The sequence below is a fragment of the Gorilla gorilla genome, chromosome 13 (assembly GCF_029281585.2).
Source record: "Gorilla gorilla gorilla isolate KB3781 chromosome 13, NHGRI_mGorGor1-v2.1_pri, whole genome shotgun sequence".
NCBI classification, from domain to species: Eukaryota; Metazoa; Chordata; class Mammalia; order Primates; family Hominidae; genus Gorilla; species Gorilla gorilla.
Window position 1 is genome coordinate 93,238,545 of NC_073237.2, and position 17,050 is coordinate 93,255,594.

Genomic DNA, 17,050 nt, shown 5'->3' on the forward strand with positions numbered 1-17,050 from the left:
AAGTACACGCAATCCCAACTAAGAAAACCATTATCCACAAATTATGCATCTTCTAGAGATGAGCTTGCTTAAATCTTATGTGGTATGCTTCTGAAATCAGGAACCAAATTAGGAACCTCTCAGCACAGTATTTTATGACACTCTTTTTAGTAACACACATACACTCACACACACGGTTGATACTTTCTAACAGGTTATTTTATATGGCAATGATAAGTTTCGATTAGCAAGAAAAAAGATTAATGGCAACAGTAAACTAGTGCAGTATATATGAATCAAGGTATAAAATTTTACTGTTGACACTGAAAAACACTTTAATAGATACTGGAGGAAAAGACTAACATTTGTTTTTAAAAATTCTAATCATCTATGTTTTCTAAGTGTATATTTTCTTTTTTTGACATTTATATATTTTGCCTGTTTTCCTAAAGGAACTATTCCAATTTTCATTCTAATAAAAACTTATGATCAGAAAAGAATTGAAAATGCACAGCAATATCTCTATATTTACTATGTATACTATCACTAAATATTTAAAAATTTATCCTGGTGCAGTAAAAGTTCAACTATATGAAAAAGAAAGAATGTAGTATGTATCAGCTGGCTTTTAAAGCAGTGGAAAGAGAACCTTTAGTAACCTTGTTAGGACAATGAGATAGGTGCTGGGACAAAGGACATATCCATGGCACTAACATTACAATCAATAATTTTCACAAGGATTCATTCAACAATAAGCAATTAATAATATCAAAGTTTTAAATTTTTAAATTATACATTTCTTAAGTTTTTAAGAGAAACAGGTGTTTTAAAAAGATAAACCCTTTAATTCCTTTCCAAGGAAAGTCTTGCCCTTCACTTCTGTCCGAAAGCTGAGACCTTGCCTGGTGCCCAAAGAGCTGCTCTCCGCCAACTTCCAAGTTCGGCGCTGTGTGTGTAGATGCAGCACCACCGCAGCTGATAAATATTTGCAGTGAGGTTTGGTTTGTTTGTTTGTTTTTGAGACCGGGTCTCACTATGTCACCGAGGCTGGAGTGAAGTGGTGCGATCACGGCTTATTGCAGCCTGGACTTCCTAGGCTCAAGTGATCCTCCCACCTCAGCTTCCCAAGTAGCTAGGTTTTGGACCTCCCTCCCTTCCTCCCTCCCCTCCTTTCCCTTTTTCTTTCTCTTTCTTTGTTTTTGTCCATGTTGGTCTCAAACTCTTGGGCTCAGGCGATCCACCCACCTTTGCCTCTCAAAGTGCTGGGACTAGAGACGCGAGCCACCATGACTGGCCTGCAGTGAGATATTTTGAGGCTATAAAACATCATGTTTCTCTTAAAGTATCACTCACTAATTTAGTAGTGTTTCTTCATTCACCTGTTGAAGGGCAGCTGGTGGTTTCCAGTTTTTGACAATTATGAATAACCCTGTAATGTAAGATTCACACACAGGTTTTTGTATAAAAATAAAATTTCAATTCACTTTAAAAAATCCTTTCTTCTTTGTGTTGCCTGGTCTGTCTGTCTATTCTTTTGCAGATATATTGTTTGGATTACTCTAATTTTATAGAAAGCCTTGAAATCTCATAATGTAAATTCTCCAATTTTTTCTTTTTAAGAATTATTTTGGCTATTCTAGTTTCTTTGCCTTTCCATGGAAATTTTAGAATCAGCCTGTTGACATCTACAAAAAGATTGCTGAGATTTGGGAGAGCTGGCATCTTAACAATATTGAGTCTCTCAATGAGTGAAATTGGTGTACTTTGGGTGCAGTCGCTCACACCTGTAATCCCAGCACTTTGTGAGGCTGAGGCAGGCAGATCACTTGAGGTCAAGAGTTTAAGACCAGCCTGGCCAACATGGTGAAACCCCATCTCTACTAAAAATACAAAAAATAGCCGGGCATTGTGGCACGTGCCTGTAATCCCAGCTACTCAGGAGGCTGAGGCAGGAGAATTGCTTGAACCCAGGAGGTGGAGGTTGCAGTGAGCCAAGATCGGGCCCCTGTACCCTAGCCAGGGCAACAGAGCAAGACTCCACCTCAAAAAAAAAAAAAAAAGAAAAAAAAAGAAAATGGGATATTTTACGTGAATCTTTCTTTTCTTTCAGCTGTGTTTTGTAGTTTTCAGTATATATATATATAGATAGATAGATAGATAGATAGATAGATAGATAGATAGATCCTGCACACATTTTGATACATTTGTACAGAGGTGTACCTTTCTTTTTTCCTTCTTTCTTCCTTTCTTCTGTTTTAAATAGATTTTTTTAAAATGTCACATTCCAGTTGTTCACTGTTGGTATACAGGAATAAGATGACTTTTGTATATTGACCTTTATCCTGAAAACTTGCTAAACTTGCTTATTAATTAAATAAGTTTTTTTGGTATATTGTTTGAAATGTTCTACATATATAGTCATTTTGTCTGCAAATAGTGACCATTTGTTTCTTCCTTTTCAGACTGTATGACTTTTCTTTCTTTTTGTTCCTTTATTTCACTGGCCAAGACTTGTAGGATGATGTTGAATAGGAGTACTGAGAGAGCATTGTTATCTTAATCTGTTTTCCAAGACGGCATCTTGAATGCTGCATCCTTGGGGGATGGGGTGAGGTGAGGAACAGAATGCTCTTCCTCACATGGCAGAAGAGAGAAAGGGGCAAGAGAGGGCCAAACTCACCTTTTTATAATAGCACCAATCCTACCCATGAAGGTGACGCCCTCATGGCCTAATCACCTCTTAAAGTTGAAAATGCATAGCAATCTCTCTTAAAACTGTTACAATGGCAATTAACTTTTCATTTGAATTATGGAGGGGGACAAACATTAAAACCATAGCAGTTGCCTTATTCAGATCATTAAATGTGATGTTAGCTAAAAGTTTTTGTAAATACCCTACATTAGAAGTTTCTTCTATTCTTAATTAGCTAAGAGATTTTATAACAAATATATGTTGAATTGTGTCAGATACCTGTCCTGCATCTATTGATACGGTCCTGCATCTATTGATATGATCATATGGCTATTTTTATTTAGTCTGTCAATACTGTGAATTACATTCATTGATTAAAAATTTTTTTCTTGTGGTAAAATACACAAAACATAAAGCTTACAATTTTAAACACTTTTGAGTGTACAATTCAGTGGTAAAAAGCCTATTCACATTGTTGTGCAACCGTTAACACTTTCTGTCCCCAGAGCCTTTCATCACCCCAAACTGAAACTTCACACTCACTCAACAACTCTCCACTCCTGCCTCCCCTAGCACCTCTGTAACCACTATTCTACTTACTTTCACTATGAATTGTAGGTACCTCATTTAAGAGGAATCATAAAATATTTGTCATTTTATGTCTAGCTTATTTCACTTAGCGAATGTCCTGAAGGTTCATCCATGTTGTTACATATATTGGAATTTCATTTGGTTTTAAGGCTGAATAATATTCCATTATATGTATACATCATATTTTGTTTATCCATTCATCTGTCAGTGAACATTTGGGTCATTTCCATTTTTGGCTATTATTAGTAATGCTATCATGAACATTGGCGTAAAAATATTTGTTTGAGTCCCTGTGTATTAGTCTGTCTTTAGACTGCTATAAAGAAATACCCAAGACTGGGTAATTTACAGAGGAAAGAGGTTTATTTGGCTCACAGTTCCACATGGCTGGGAGGCCTCAGGAACAATCATGGTGGAAGGTGAGGGGGAAGCAAGGACCTTATTCATATGGCGGCAGGAGAGAGAAGAGCACAGGAAAAGCTATCATTTATAAGACCATCAGAGCTCCTGAGAATACTCACTATCACAAGAACAGCATGGGGGAAACCTCCCCCATAGTTCAATCACTTGCCACCAGGTATCTCCCTCAACACCTGGGGATTACAATTCAAGATGAGATTTGGGTGGGGACACAAAGCCTAACCATATCATGCTGCTTTCAGTTATTTCTGGTATATACCTAGAAGTGGCATTGCTGGATCTTGTGGTAATTCTATTAATTTTTTGAGAAAACACTGTACTGTTTATCACAATGGCTACACCATTTTACCTTCCCACCAGCAGTGCAAAACAGTTCCAATTTCTACACATCTTCATCAACTTATTTTCTGTTTATAATGAACTTTTATGACAGCTTTTCTAATGGGTGCAAAGTGGTGTCTTGTGGCTTTGATTTGCATTTTCTTAATGACTAGTGATGTTTTAAAATACAGTGTATTAATGGAAAATTTGAGATATAGTAAGGCCAGTAGATTAGGACACAACAGCCACTGGAAAGAAAAAGGGGTATACCGCACCATGTGGTCCACACAGGGAAGCACCAAAATCAGCCAAGAGGCAGAGGGAGAGAAGAGAACTATCGGTACGAGCCTTTACCGTGGTTCATTTGGGAAGGAATGGGCAAGACATGGTAATCAGGCTTAGGACTGGCTAGTCTGAATCATTTCAGCAGGCTTTGGGACAGAGGGACTTCCGCTAGTTTTCTGGTACTGAGCTCTGAGGTGTTTTGTGCAGGGGATACTGGCTCAGAGTGTGACAGCCTGATAAAGGAGGTGTTTGGAGCATGAGTTCTAGACTTGTCCGTTTGTATTTGAAAAGTGCCCTCATTGTCAAATTGACTACTATTTCAAGAAATTTTCTAGCCCTGGGAGGGCAGTCCCCCCAACGTCGTCAGCAAGGGTCCTGATGTCAAATCATCAGAATAGAGAAAATAAAAGGCCTGGCTAATACAGATGCTGAGCATCTTTTCAGTGCTTATTGTCTATTTGTCTTTGGAGTAATGTCTATTCAAGTCCTCTACCCATTTTTGAAGTAGGCTGTTTTTTATTGTTGAGTTGTAGGAGTTCTTTGTATAAGCTGGATATTAAACCCTTATGTCATATATGATTTGCAAATATTTTCTTTCATTGTGTGTCTTTTCACACACTTGGTAGTGTCCTTTAATGTAACAGAAGTTTCAAGGTCCAATTTATTAATCATTTTGTTCTGTTGCCTGTGCTTTTGGTGTCATATGTAAGAAATCACTGCCAAATCCTATGTCAAGAAGCTTTTCCTTTATGTTTTCTTCTAAGTGTTTTATAATTTTAGCTCTTATATTTAGGCCCTTGATCCATTTTGAGTTAATTTTTGTATACTGTGTAAACGAAGTGTCCAACTTCATTCTTTTGCGTGTGGTTATCCGGTTTTCCCAACCACTTTTATTGAACACAGATTTTCAAATGTTGAACTAGGTTGCATTTTTGGGATGAACCCCATGTGGTTGTGATGTATTCGATTTGCTAATATATCATTTGCTATATTTATTGCATCTATATTCATGAATGATATTGTTCTATAGATTTCTGTGAATGTTTTTTACTGGTTTGGTTATAGGGTGATGCTGGACTCAGTAAACAAATAGGAAGTTGTTGCTCTCTAATGTTTTCTGAAAGAGATTGTGTAGAACTGGTATTATTTCTTCATTAAATGTCTAGCATAATTCACCAGTGGAACCACCTGGGTCTGGAGTTTTCTTTTTGTAAGTGTTTTTAACTACAAATTCGATTTCATTAATAGATATAGGAATATTTGGGTTATTCATTTTCTTCAACGTGTTTTGGTAGTTTGAACCAGTTCAAGGAATTGGTTCATTTTACCTAAGTTATTAAATTTATAGTCATGAAATTGTTCCTAGTATTTCCTTATTCTCCTTTTAATGTCTGTGAGGTTAGTAGTGATGTCCCCTCTTTCATTCTTTATATTGTTAATTTGTGGCATCTTTCTTTTTATCTCGGTCAGTCTTGCTAGAGGTATGCCAATAATAATTTTTTTTTCAAAGAATTAGCTTTTTGTTTTGATTTCTCTATATGTTAATTTTTATTATTTCCTCCTTTCTGCTTCCTTTGAATTTAATTTCTTTTCTCTAGTTTCATAAGGTGGAAGCTTGGGTTGTTTTAGATCCTTCTTTTCTAAAATAAGCAAGTAATGCTCAAACAGCCCTGTAAGCACTGTTTAACTGCATCTCAGAAATTTTATGTTCTATTTTTATTTTCATTATGGTTACAATATTTTAAAAATTTCATTTAGGCTTCCTTTTTGACTCATGGGCTTTTCAAAGTGTGATGTTTAAATTAAAATTTATTATATTTTTAAAAATTAATTTTGAGGTGAATTACTTTATGGCATCAAAAAGTGCTTTTTAGTACTTTGATTTTTTATTCTTTTAAATTTGTGTAGGTTTGTTTTATGGCTCAGAGTATGATCTGTTATGAAGAATGTTCCGTGCGTACTTGAGAATAGTGTATATTCTGTTAGTGAATACTGTGCTTTTCAAAGGCCAATTAATTTAAATTGATATAGTATAGTGCACATTATATCCTTACTGATTTTCTATTATTCTTAATTTTTTTGGGGGGGGCGAAAGTGCTTCTTATATAAGGGCAGCTGCAAAATACAGAGGCCTATGCAACAATTATTTGTTTTTTCTTAAAGTGAAAGAATGAGTGGGATCCAAGGAATCAAAGCAACAGATGGACAAACCAGGAGCACCCCTGAGTTATTTTCAGGAAACAGAGCGACAAAACACAAAGGTAAAATTTCCAGTCAAGGAATTCTTCCAACAACTTAACTTTAGCTAGTCTCAGGATTCCCAAGCCCTCCTCTTCAGTGGAAAAGTATGACTTATTACTGCAAACCCATTACTCTGCTACAATAAACACCTTAGAACAGAGTTTTGAATCACATCTGTCTATCCGAAAGCTCAGGGGTAGAATGAGGCAAATACCCACAAAAACAAACACAAAAACCTGACAACAAAATGACCCCAATGAGGACAAAGGTTTTTCAGAAAGTGCCTGTACTGGAAAGGCTAGATCGTAAAGCATTAAATATGGCTGTGTATCCAAGAGCCAGTTAATGTTAATACGTGGGATAACCAGGTAGTTTTAACCTCTATGGCTAACCCCATTTCTCTATTTATGTACAGAGGGCTAGCACTGCTATATTGACAACTACCAATATACTGCTCTGTCCTTTAGCTTACCTAGGACTGCTTTTGCTGTGGTTCCTTTTAGTCAGTCAGCTGCAGTAACTTTCTACTATAGCCCAAAGGTTACAGGCACTTCCACACGGAAAATAGGAGAGCGGTTCTGGATAGCAGCAGCTGCAGCCAGTGGAAACTTTCTTAAGATTCTGACAATCTCTGTAAGCACCTGGTGAGATTCCTGAAGCACAACCTGAAAGGCTGCAGCCCCCTCCCCGCATCTGCTACCTCCAGTGCTTTGCTCTCACAGTAGCCTATGCCTAGCCTTTAGTATTTCAGTTAAAAATTCAGCTGAATCATTCAGGTTTCAATAGCGTCTTGGTAGCCACAGTCCTAGGTAAGCAAATGCTCAAGTCCTGTTTCTTCCTGTGGGTGCCCTGTTTTAAATGTGGGAGTAACACCTTCAGCCCTCTACATCTCCAAGGTAAAACTGGAAGTCTAAACCTTTATTTTTAATTAAACACTACTCAGTTTAACAAAAACAAAACAGTGCTGGGTGGAAAATGACAGCTTCCTCCCACTCGCTGGAAGCAACTACTGTTAATAGGAACTTAGCTTTCTAGACAGGTTTTAATGTAGTCATACACACACACATTTTTTTTTAAAGCCAAGAAGTAACCAAATGATTTATTTATAATTTGGTTTTACATGTACATCATTTTATGGCCTGGATATTTGGGACTACCTCATTCTTTTTCCTTAGCTGCATATTTTTTCATTGTATGAGTGTATCATGTTTTAAAACCAATCCCTTTTTGATGGAATTTTAGTTTACATCCAGTTTTCACTGTTATGATGTGCACTGAATATATTTGTCATTACCCACATAATGAAGGGGTTCAATTGCTTGGGGTGGGGGGTGACAGTCCAGTGACCACAACCAAGGAGGATTTATTATAAAAAGGGGATTTTATTACTTGCAAAAAGTAAGGACACGGGATAATTTCCTCAAAAATGAAAACAGGGCGTTTATTAGGCTGCTTAGCTGAGTCATTGTATGTAGAGGTGGAGTAAGGGCAGCACAGGCACAGTCGCTGATCATGTTTCTACATACGTGGTATGTATAGAAAATAGCAAATAAGGCCGGGCACGGTGGCTCACGCCTGTAATCCCAGCACTTTGGGAGGCCGAGGTGGGTAGATCACAAGGTCAGGAGATCGATACCATCCTGGCTAACATGGTGAAACCCTGTCTCTACTAAAAATACAAAAAAATTAGCTGGGTGTGGTGGCGGGCACCTGTAGTCCCAGCTACTTGGGAGGCTGAGGCAGGAGAATGGCGTGAACCCAGGAGGCAGAGCTCGCAGTGAGTGGAGATCGTGCCACTGCACTCCAGCCTGGGCAACTGAGCAAGACTCCGTCTCAAAAACAAAAAAGGAAATAGCAAACAAGCTCCTCCTTGGGCAGGGTTTCTAGTGTGGTAATGAGGAGAGTTCACCAAAGTCCATCTCCAACCCAGGCATGTCTGGATCCAACCCGTTTTGGGGGCCGAGCTCCTTCCTGGAACTTTTTGAAACAAGAACTGAAGGTGCAACAGTTACATGTGTGGAAAACCCGGGCCCCTGGGTTACGATATGACTTTGCACATTTGGGTGATTAGTTCTGTGGTACTTAGAAAGATTCTCTCCTTGACCAAACTCTACTCAGACTCCTCTGAGCTCTTTTACAAATTAATTTTGGCAAGAATCCTGCTAAGTCAGTTTAGCCATCCTTGACATCTACTGAGGTTCCTCATACTCTTATCCCCCAGGTGACGTCTGATCACCCTGGCCGGCCTGCAGCAATAATTCTGTTAATTGGCTTAGCCAGAATTCCCCCTTATCCCTGATGTTTCCTCTTAGTAATTTTCCATCCACTGACCCTGCTTCTTGGCTACAAATTCTCACTCTTCCCTGAATTCAGAGTTGAGCCCAATCTCTCTCCCCTACTGCAAAACACCATTACAATGCCACAGTGGTCCCTACACCTATCTCAATAGTCCTCTCCTGAACAGTCTTCCGTACCATCTGATATGGTTTGGGTCTGTGTTCCCTCCAAATCTCCTGTTGAAATGTAATCCCCAGTGTTGCAGGCAGGTGTTGATGAGAGGTGTTTAGATCACGGGGGTAGATCCCTCATGAATGGTTTAGTGCCATCCCCTTGGTGATAAGTGAGTTCTTGCTCTGAGTTCCCATGAGATCTGGTTGTTTAAGTGTGTGGCACCTCCGCACTCTCTCTCTCTTGCTTCTCCTCTCACCATGAGATAACGTTGGGTTCCCCTTCACCTTCTGCCATGATTGGAAGACTCCTGAGGTCTCACCAGAAGCAGATGCCAGTGCCATTCTTCCTGTACAGCCCGCAGAACTGTGAACCAATTAAACCTTTTTTCTTTATAAATTACCTAGCCTCAGGTATTTCTTTATAGCAACACAAGAATGGACTAACAAACCATGTTCAATAACTATTATGAGTATTTTTTCCTTAACAGTACACATTCCAAAACTAGAGAACTGTTCAGTTAAAATGAGTACATTTAAAAGTATGATAGATATTTCCAAATGGCCTTTGAAAAAGGTTATATAAATGTATGGTCTTACTAACACTATAGGAGGTTCCAGTCTCCCCATGTTCATCCAAACAGTCATCCTGAGGAAGGAGGGAAAGAGGAAGTGGTAGGAGCTGAAAAACTGCAGGAATTCTTAGTCTTTCTGGAAAATACATTTGGCAGTTTTATACTTCCAAATTATCTTAGAGATATGTATTTATAATTGGAAAAGGAAGATTAAATTAGTATAGGAAAAATCTTTAAAGAAAAATATTTTACCACTCTAACAGTGTTTTCATGTACTTGACATCCCCTTATACATTCATAAAGCTACTTGTTAAAATTTTATACTCATTTCTATATAGCTTTAAAAATTTTCACATTTTAATATTTCCCTACATAAAATAAATCTGATATTTATTCTACCACCTTGCTAAAGTCTAACAGTGAATTGAAGTATGCAGTTTACTTAGTTGGGACTTATTCTCAAGAATAATTAAGTGAAAATCTATGAAAATTTTTACCATTTTCCAAAAGAGAAAAATGTGACAGTGCTAGAAGAAAATATGGGTGATGAAATTTTTTTTTAAAGAATGACATGCAGTAAGTCGACAGGCAATTTTCTACTTTACTTCCTTTTCTCTTTCCTTTTTCCTAAAGAAAGGCTGGTCAGATATCCCTCACTAGCTGGAACATAACAATTAAGATAAAAAAGAAAAAGGAACGTACATTTTGAGTCTAAATTTCCTATAAGATGTGCTCTTTTCAGAATTGGATTTTAGACCATGGTCTGCACATAAACACCTTAACATTTTTTCCCTCTGAACACTGAAGCCAATTATACAGAATTTTTAAACAAAAAATTTAAAAATTAATGTATTAACATTTTTCAATGATAAATTTATATTATAATTTTAATAGCTACATTTTTAAAGACTTTTAGGTTCAGGGGTACATGTGCAGGTTTGCTGATAGGTAAATTGATGTCTTGGGTGTTTGTTGTACAGATTATTTCATTACCCAGGTAACAAGCCTAGTACTCGAGTTATTTTTTCTGCTCCTCTCTACCATTCACCCTCAGGTAGGCCTCAGTGTCTGTTGTTCCCCTCTATGTGTCCATGTGTTCTCATAATTTAGCTCCCACTTATAAGTGAGAATAAGTGGTTTTTTTGTGTGTGTTCCTGCATTCGTTTGCTAAGCATAATTGCTACCAGCTCCCTCAATGTTCCTTCAAAGGACATGATCTTGTTCTTTTTTGTGGGTGCATAGTATTCCATGGTGTTTGTGCAACACATTTTGTTTATCCAGTCTACCATTGATAGGCATTTAGGTTGATTTTATATCTTCGCTATTGTGAATAGTGCTGCAATGAACACATGCGTGCATGTGTCTTTATGATGGAATGATTTGTATTCCTGTGGGTATATACCCAGTAATGGGATTGCTAGGTCAAATGGTAGTTCTGTTTTTAGCTTTTTTTGGAATTGCCACACTGCTTTCCATAATGGTTGAATTACACTCTCACCAACAGTGTATAAGTGTTCCCTTTTCTCTGCAACCTTGACAGCCTTTGTTGTTTTTTGACCTTTTGATAATAGCCATTCTGACTGGTGTGAGATGGTATCTCATTGTGGTTTTTATTTGCATTTCTCTAATTGGTAATATTGATGAGCTTTTTTAATATGCTTGTTGGTCACATGTATGTCTTAAAAAGTGTCTGTTCATGTTCTTTGCCCACTTTTTAATGAGGTTTTTTTTTTCTTGTACATTTGTTTAAGTTCCTTATAGATGATGGATAATAGACCTTTGTCAGATGTATAGTTTGCAAATGTTTTCAGTCATTCTGTTGGTTGTCTGTTTACTCTGTTAATAGTTTCTTTTGCTGTGCAGAAGTCCTTTAATTAGATCCCATTTGCCAATTTTCGCTTTTGTTGCAATTGCTTATGGAGTCTTTCTCATGAAATTTTGGTTAGCTCCTATGATCAGAATGGTATTCCCTAAGTTGTCTTTCAGGGTTTTTATAGTTTTGGATTTTGTATTTAAGTCTTTAATCTACCTTGAGTTGATTTTTGTATATGGTATAAGGAAGGGGTCCAGCTTCAATCTTCTCCATATGGATAGCCAGTTATCCCAGCACCATTTATTGAATAGGGAATCCTTTCCCCATTGCTTTTCTAAGCTTTGTCAAAGATCAGAAGGCAGTAAGGTGTGCAGCCTTATTTCTGGGCTCTCTATTCTGTTCCATTGGTCAATGTGTCTGTTTTTGTACCAGTACCATGCTGTTTGGTTACTGTAGCCCAATAGTATAGTTTGTAGTTGGGTAGTGTGATGCTTCCTGCTTTGTTCTTTCTGCTTAGGATTCCCTTGGCTATCTGGGCTTGTTTTTTGTTCCGTATGAATTTTAACATTGTTTTTTCTAGTTCTGTGAAGAATGTCATTGGTAGTTTGATAGGAATAGCATTGAATCTGTAAACTGCTTTGGATGGTATGGCCATTTTGACAATATTGATTATTCCTGTCCATGAGCATGGAATGTTATTCATTTGTGTAACCTCTGATTTCTTTGAGCAGTGTTTTGTAATTCTCATTGTGGAAATCTTTCACCTCCTTGGTTAGTTGTATTTCTAGGTATTTTATTCTTTCTGTGAAGGGGAATGAGCTCCTGATTTGGCTCTCAGCTTGGCTGTCGTTGGTGTAGAGGAATGCTAGTCAATTCTGTATGTTGATTTTGTATTCTGAAAGTCTGCTGAATTTGTCAGCTTAAGCAGCTTCTGGGCCAAGAATTTGGGGTTTTCTAGATATAGAATCATGTTATCTACAAACAGCAATAGTCTTTCTTACTACTTGGATGCTCTTTATTGTTTTCTCTTGCCTGATTGCCCTTGACTAGGCTTCCAATACCATGTTGAACAGGAGTGATGAGAGATGGAGGGCATCCTCATCTTGTGCTAGTTTTCAAGGGGAATGTTTTCCAGCTTTTGCCCATTCAGTATGATGTTGGCTGTGGGTTTGTCATAGAGAGCTCTTATTACTTGGAGGTATGTTCCTTTAACACCTAGTTTGTTGAGAGTTTTTTTTTTTTTAACATGGAGGGATGCTGAATTTTAATGAAAACCTTCTCTGCATCTAGTGAAATGATCATGTGGTTTTTGTCTTTAGTTCTGTTTATGTGACATATAAACCACATTTATTGATTTGTGTACATTGAACCAGACTTGAATCTCAGGGATAAAGCTTACTTGATTGTGGCAATTAGCTTTTTGATGTTCTGTGGAATTCAGTTTGCTACTATTTTGTTGAGGATTTTTGCATCAATGTTCATCAAGGATATTGGCCTGAAATTTTCTTTTTTTGTTGTGTCTCTGCCAGGTCTTGGTATCTGGATGTGGCTGGCCTCACAGAATGAACTGGGGAGGAGTGCCACCTCCTCAATGTTTTGGAATAGTTTCAGTAGGAATCGTACCAGCTCTTCTTTGTACATCTGGTAGAATTTGGCTGTGAATCCGTCTGGTCCAGGGCTTTTTTTCGTTGGTAGGCTATTTATTACTGATTCCGTTTTTGAGCTTGTTATTGGCGTGTTTAGGGATTCAGTTTCTTCCCAGTTCAGTCTTGAGTGTGTATGTGTCCAGGAATTTATCCATTTCTTTTAGAATTCCTAGTTTATGTGCATATAGGTGTTCATAATAGTCTCTGATGGTTATCTGCATTTCTGTGGGGTCTATGGGGTTTCTGATTGTTTTTATTTGGATCTTCTCTCTTATTAGTCTAGCTAGTGGTCTAATTAATTAAAAAAATAAGCTCCTGGTTTCATTGATCTTTTGAATTTTTTTTTTTGTGTGTGTGTATGTGTCTCATTCTCCTTCAGTTCAGCTCTGATTTTGGTTATTGTTTTCGACTAGCTTTGGGGTTGGTTTGTTCTTGCTTCTCTAGTTCTTTCAGTTTTCATTTTAGGCTATTAATTTGAGATTTTTCTAACTTTTTGATATGGGCATTTAGTGCTATAAATTTCCCTCTTAATACTGCCTTAGCTGCGTCTCAGAGATTCTGGTATGTTGTATTTTTGTTCTTAGTAATTTCAAAGAACTTCTTGATTTCTACCTTAATTTTATTACTTACCCAAAAGTCATTTGGGAGCAGGTTAATTTTCCTGTAATTGTATGGTTTTGAGCTATTTTCTTAGTTTTGAATTCTGTTTTTATTGCACTGTGGTCTGAGAGAGTGGTTGGTATGATTTTGGTTCTTTTACATTTGCTGAGGATTGTTTTATGTCCAAATATGTGGCCGATTTTAGAGTAAATGCCACATGGTGATGAGAAGAATATATATTCTGTTGTTTCTGGGTGGTGCATTCTGTAGATGTCTAACAGGTACATTTGGTCTAACAGGTTGAGTTGAGGTCCTGAATATATTTGTTAATTTTCTGCCTCAATGATCTAATACTGTCAGTGGGATGTTGAAGTCTCCCATATAATTACATGGGAGTCCAAGTCTCTTGGAAGGTCTCTAAGAATTTTCTTTATGAATCTCAGTGCTCTTGTGTTGCGTGCATATACATGGTAGGTTTGGGAGATAGGTTTCTTGCAGATAGCATACCATTGGGTCTTGCTTCTTTAGCTTGCCACTCTGTGCCTTCTAATTGAGGCATTTAGCCATTTACACTCAAGGTTAGTATTGATATGTGTGGATTTGATCCTGTCATCATATTGTTAGTCATTTAATATGCTGACTTGTTTGCATGGTGCTTTATAGTGTTACTGGTGTGTCTAATGAAATGTGTTTTTGTAGTGGTTGGTAATAGTCTTTTCTTTCCATATTTAGTGCTTCTTTCAGGAGCTCTTGTAAGGCAGGTATGGTGGTAACAAATTCCCTCAGCATCTGCTTGTCTGAAAAGGATCTTATTTCTCCTTCACTTATGAAGCTTAGTTTGGCCAGATATGAAATCCTTGATTGGAATTTATTTTCTTTAAGAATGTTGAACATGGGCCCCCAATCTCTTCTGGTTTGTAGGGCTTCTGCTGTGAGTCTGCTGTTAGTCTGATGTGCTTCTCTTTGTAGGCCTGTACTTTCTCTCTAGCTGCTTTTAACATTTTTTCTTTCATGCCGACCTTGGAGAATCTGATGATTGTGTGTCTTGGAGATGATCTTCTTGTGAAGTATTTTGCAGGGGTTCTCTACATTTCTTGAATTTGAATATTTGTCTAACTATGTTGGCAAAGTTCTTATGGATGATATCCTGAAATACGTTTTCCAAGTTGTTTCTGTTCTCCCAATCTCTTTCAGCGATGTCAATAAGTCATATATTTGATCTCTTTACATAATCCCGTATGTCTTCAAGGTTATGTTTGTTCCTTTTCATTCTTTTTTCTTTATTCTTGTCTGATTTATTTCAGAAAGCCAGTCTGGAAGCTCTGAGATTCCTTCCTCACCTTGGTCTATTTTGCTATTATTACTTGTGATTGGATTATGAAATTCTTGTAGTGTGTTCTCCAGCTCTATCAGGTCAGTTATGTTCTTTTCTGTAATGGCTATTTTGCCTGTCAACTCCTGCATTGTTGTATTGTGAATCTTAGCTTTGGCTTCCTGAGATGGAGTTTCATCATTCTCCTGAATGATCTTCATTCCTATCCATATTCTGAATTCTATTTCTGTCATTTCAATCATTTAAGCCTGGTTAAAAACCCTTGATTGAGAACTAATGCAGTCATTAGGAGGAAAGAAGATACTCTCTGGCTTTTTGAGTTGTCAGAGTTCTTGCACTGGTTCTTTCTCATCTTCGTGGGCTGATGTTCTTTCAGTCTTTTAAGTTGTTGTCTTTTAGATTTTTTTTTTCTTTTATCCTGTTTGATGACCTTATGGGTTTGATTGTGGCATAAGGTGGGTTGAGTTGACTGGCTTCGTTACTGGAAGATTTTAGGGGGCCAAGACTCACCTCAGGACTCCTGGACTGCATGCTCTAACTCTGGGGGACTTATATCAGGCCCTAGCTTTGTTCTCTGGCTCCTTGACATTAGGAACCTGCTGTGCTGGAGGGGTGTGGTGCTCCCAGACCAAAGGTCACAACATTCTGATGGGAGGTCTCAGCCAAAGCACTTTGTAGGGTGGTGGCAGCAGGATCCATCCTCATTTGCATGTGTTAGCAGCAGTGGCAATGGAAGCACACTGTGGTCCATGCTCATCAGCTGCAGCATGGTGCCAGCGGGTGCCAGTTCTCTGCGGGTGCGAGCCTCTCTGTGGACATTCACAGAAGTGGCCATGGTAGTATGGCATGGGGGTGGGTGGAGGCCCCTCCAGCAGTTGTGTGCACATTCATGCCAGTTGTGGTGTTAGCACAGGGGTGGGACGCTGATGAGCGCAGGACTGTGTGCGCCCTCTGTGTGTATTCATGCTGGTGGTGATGGCCACTCAAGGTGGGTGTATTAGTCTGTTCTCATGCTGCTATAAAGAGCTGCCTGAATACTGGGTAATTTATAAAGGAAAGAGGTTTAATTGACTCACAGTTCAGCATGGCTGGGGAGGCCTCAGGAAACTTACAATTATGATGCAAGGGGAAGCAAACACGTTCTTCTTTACATGACAGCAGGAAGGAGAAGTGCCAAGCAAAGGGGGAAAAGCCCCTCATAAAACCATCAGATATCATGAGAACTCATTCACTATCACAGGAACAGCATGAGGATAACTGCCCCCATTATTCAGCTACCTCCAACTGGGTTCCTCCCATGACACAGAGGAAGGAGGTGCCACGTTCTTTTAAACAACTAGATCTTGTGTGAACTCACTTATCACCAAGGGGATGGTGCTAAACCATTCATGAGTAATGTACCCATATGATCCAATCACCTCCCCCTCCAGGCCCCACTTCCAACATGGGGAATCACATCACAACATGAAATGTATTGTGTGTGTGTGTGTGTTTTTTTCTGCTTATTATTCTTTTTACAACATGAGATTTAGAAGAGACAAACATCTAAACCATATCACAAGGTATGCCAATAAGATCATCAGCAGAAATTTTGGAGGCCAGAAGGCAGTGAGTTGATATGTTCAAAATGCTGAAGGAAAAAAAAAAAAAAACACCCTGTCAACCAAGAATCCTATATCTGGATGGAGATATGTCAGAAAGATGAATGACTAGATGTTCCTGGTGCTTTTCCCAAAGAGGGAGCTGCAGCTGCACCCTGTGTCCATGGCCTGAGCTGTTATGGTGCTATGACATCTTAGAACTGGAGCCACTGCTGCTCTGTGCTCTACTCGGGGACCTTAGAAGACACTGTGCCCTTCATTCCTGGGGCTTGCTGCCACTGCACCCCATATCCCCAGAGCCTGGGTTACACAGTGATACACCATTTTTAAGCTGAGTTCCTGCTGTACCCCACTCCCTGGGGCCAGACTAACACACAGCTGCTCCATCCTCCTGGGTCCCAGTTGCTGCTGTGTCTGGCCTTTCTGGTCATGAGTGGAGTCTGTGCCCTGCCTTGCTGGGAATCAGAACTGTGGCTAAGTGATGCAGCCCCACTTCCTGGGGCTGA